General features: G+C 42.2%; 1 non-coding gene across 1 annotated transcript; it reads right to left on the bottom strand.

Moving 5' to 3' along the window:
• Positions 1-3,394: 3,394 nt before the first annotated feature.
• Trnaq-cug (transfer RNA glutamine (anticodon CUG)) lies at positions 3,395-3,466 on the bottom strand. Its single transcript has one exon. It is a non-coding gene; the product is annotated as a tRNA-Gln (tRNA).
• Between the last annotated feature and the right edge of the window lie 344 nt (positions 3,467-3,810).

Here is a 3,810-nt window from a genome sequence, read left to right as displayed (position 1 = left end):
GTCAGTGCAAAGCCAAAATTTTATCTAGATATATGATATTTACGTATTAATATTATCTTTTATTTTTGTCTGTATTTTTTTGACGAATTTGGTGGTATTTTCACCACCAATGCTGGCAAAAATACCATCAAATTCTAGCCCTGGAGGAAGGGCATATGAAAGGTGGCTACACTGAGCCACAGCGCCAGAGATCGCTAGAGAGCATTGTTCCGCCGCCTCCACTGGCAGTGATTATTGAGAACTCGTAGTGGGCAGTGCTTGTCCAGGACTCGTAGTAGTCAGTTCGTGTTCAGATGTGCTAGTAGGGAGTGCTTGCTGAGATGTGATACTGAAAAGTTCTTGTTGAGATGTGGTAATAGCGAGTCGGTGTGGAGATATATTGTAATGATTAGAGTGATTTTGGTCAATATATGAAGGTAACGAAACTTGATTTATTTTTCATTATTTCCATGTTTTAAATAATGCGTCATTACAGGTTCAGTCAACAAAGCATCTGGCTTGTGTTCTTGGATTAGAGTGTAATTCTGGTTCTCTTGAGTAATTATGGTATTTTTATTTTCTTTAATTAATTCAGTATAAATGATATTTAAAATTTCTTGTGTTGTTGAAGAAGAACCGTGCCAGATGCGTACGTTGAGTCATACTTCCACACACAGAACAGTTATACTTGTGCTTTGATTTCGTAGGTTTTATAGTTGCTGGGGAATTAATTAATTAATTGTGTTAATGAAAATTTCCATTTCATTCTTTGTTGTTGCTATGCAGTCAGATTGCGTACAAAAATAGTCAGGGCCAACCGTTTACGAGACATCGTAATCGGACAGACAGCTACCAAAATTATTTGCATTCTATTTTAATTAAGCCCCTTGCAACCTATTACCGTCACTCGGTCGGTACGACAAGGTTGCCCGATGTCAATGGCTTCGTTTGCAGTTGCTCTTGAACCCTTACTGTTCTCCCTGGCGCAAGACCTTCCGGGAATACGCATACATGGCCAGAAGATCGTATGCCAGGCATTTGCGGATGACGTCAGTTTCGTGATGACGAAAGATGAAGATTTGGAACGCGTGTTTCAGCTGATATCCACTTATGCAGCCGCATCAGGAGCGAAAGTCAACTGTAAAAAGTCTGGCATTACGGAACTTGGTAGAGGACTCGAACTTGGCAATAGCCAATCACTAAAAAGAATGACAACATTTAAATGTCTCGGCATTGAATACACGCGCACCATCCGCTGCACGTCTGCTCTTAATTATCGAAAATGATTGGCACAAATTCGGGCCGGCATACGGCAACATCATTTGCGAAATCTCAACGCCATACAAAGAGTGCTTTTAGTCAATACTTACATTGTTTCTAAAGTGAATTATGTCGCGCAAATCCTACCAATACCAAAAGTCATAGCACAACGAATGCTTGCAGCGCTCGGACACTGAAAATGTGTCCCCTAGTGACAAAGTCCCATTTGCAACCTTGACGCTCCCCTTGGGAAAGGGCGGCCTAAATCTGACTGATGTTTACCACAAAGCGAAAGCATTATATTTCAGCAACATGTATAAACAATGGCAACGATCACCAAATTCCTTAACGGCCCACCTTCTCAATGAAATTGCACCTGCCAGCATGACGCCTCCGGTAAACGTAAGTCACATCCCGACTGCATTTTGCCACTTTAGTACTTTTTTCCTCGAATACAGCTATATTCAAAGCAACGTACCTGAGAATGATCTTTACAGGGTCAAAGCACTTTACAGCTGCCTGACGGACAGTAAGCCGCGCAACAGAATAGAAGTGAAGTATAGCGACTGCAACTGGGCCAAGATCTGGGAAAACATTCATGACGCACACTTACCATCGCAGGTGCGGTCTACATGGTACATGACGGTTGGTTGGTTTGTGGGATTAAAGGGACCAGACTGCGATGGTCATCGGTCCCTTTTTCCAAAAAAAATTAAAACCGCCCAAAGAGAATAAAAAAAACAAACAGCAGGAAAGACGTCAGACGACACAGGACGAAATTACATGACGGTCAATAGGATCATACCGACAAATTCAAAACTACACATGATCCACTTGGCAGACACTCCGAACTGCGTTCACTGTACTCTACTAGATACCATCGAACATCGCTTTCTATGCGACAATGTGAAGGACATCTGGCTTCTCTCTCAAGTATGCTGCGTACTGCACCTAGGATGATTACTCCAGCTGGACTCCTCACGCCTGATGCCGTTCCATACCCCCCGGCAAAACGACGAGCAGTCAATTGGCTTCAAGATCAGACGGTGTATTATATATTATCGGCGCCAGAAAAAAATAAAGAAGACTATTGGCTATACCTAATAACTCAACACCAGCAACTCCAACGAATAGACAAATATAGAGAAAAGTATGCTTTCTTTCTCCTCCGAACGTTGACGTAGAGAGATATTCCTCCAGGGCGTCGTCGCAGTCCGAAAATTCTGATGGATGGCCCTTTCACGACTATGATAGTCGCCATTAGGATTCGGATTGCGGCATCAAACGGCCACGAATATGCGACGGACCACACCGACGGTGGTGACGCTTTGGGGGATGATGCGTCTCGTGTCAAGAGAAATGCGAGACTGTTCTACAAGATCCCCGTCGAAATTTGTAGATCTAATATCCAAATTATAAATTATTCTTCTCTTGTTTATTTAATGAGTAAGCTTCGTTTATTGAAAAGAAGACGTAATTACGTTATGTTTGACCTTCTCCTGTCGGAGGAAGAGAAGAGTTCTTCCTTCTTGCTGTGGAAGACTCCAGCATCACAAGTTTATTTCCCCACATTCAGTCTCCCTCGGAAAGTGATGAAATCATCTGCAGGAAAGTTAGAAAACTCATTTGCTTTATTTTCCACATCACATATAAAAAATAAATAAATAAATAAAGAAAAAATAAAAATAAAAGAAAATAAAAAAGTAAAATAAAGAAAAAAAAGTTGGTAGAGCGGTGGACTGTAGTGGACGATTCACAGTTATCCATAGGTCGCTGGTTCAAATCCGGCCCAGAGGACTGTTTTTCTAATCTCAGGAGCAAAGAGGCTCCAGAGCATGCCCACTCGGTCAGAACCTCCCTATCTTTTAAACCTGTTCTAAAGGAAATTCATTTGCTCCGCTTATAATAGCTAGTTGATAATCATGGGATTCTTAGCCTTCGTAGGATAATGATATTTCTTCGAATTATCGTAAAATTGCTTGCTCTTACAGGCATTACTCGTTTAATGTGCTATATAGGTCACATAGTCGCACCAATATTCAACCGTTTCATAGACGTCTCGTTTTTTACACAAACGTAGAAACTAAATCCCTGAGCCTATCTCTGCTACTTGCTCGGCGAGAAACGCTTATTACAGAAAATTTAGACTAAACGAAGGTTACACCGAGATTCGAACTCGGATCGCTGGATTCAGAGTCCAGAGTGCTAACCGTTACACCATGGAACCAGACAGGAGCATGGGACTCGTAAATACACTTAGCAGTAATCTGACATACTTCACACTTCCTACTTGCATTTTTTAATCTAATTGACACGATCGAGCATTATAAAACTTAATCTGGGCAATGTTTGCAGTCGCAGCCGATGACCGCATTTCCTGTGCGTCTATATGACGGCGCTGAGTAGCAGTGTGTGGAAATGAAAGACAGGGACGGACTTGAAGCAATCAGTGCGGATACTTTTTTTTTTTTTGTGGGCGCACGACAGCAAGGTCTTCAGCGCCCGTTCAGTATCGTAGTGAGCCACACCGAAGCGTGGGATGAAGCAGGGCGTCAGCAGGAAAACATGGAC

The sequence above is a fragment of the Schistocerca nitens genome, chromosome 2 (assembly GCF_023898315.1).
Source record: "Schistocerca nitens isolate TAMUIC-IGC-003100 chromosome 2, iqSchNite1.1, whole genome shotgun sequence".
In the NCBI taxonomy this organism is placed as follows: Eukaryota; Metazoa; Arthropoda; class Insecta; order Orthoptera; family Acrididae; genus Schistocerca; species Schistocerca nitens.
The sequence above is the reverse complement of the archived record's forward strand: the minus strand, read 5'-3'. Positions and strand labels throughout refer to the sequence as shown.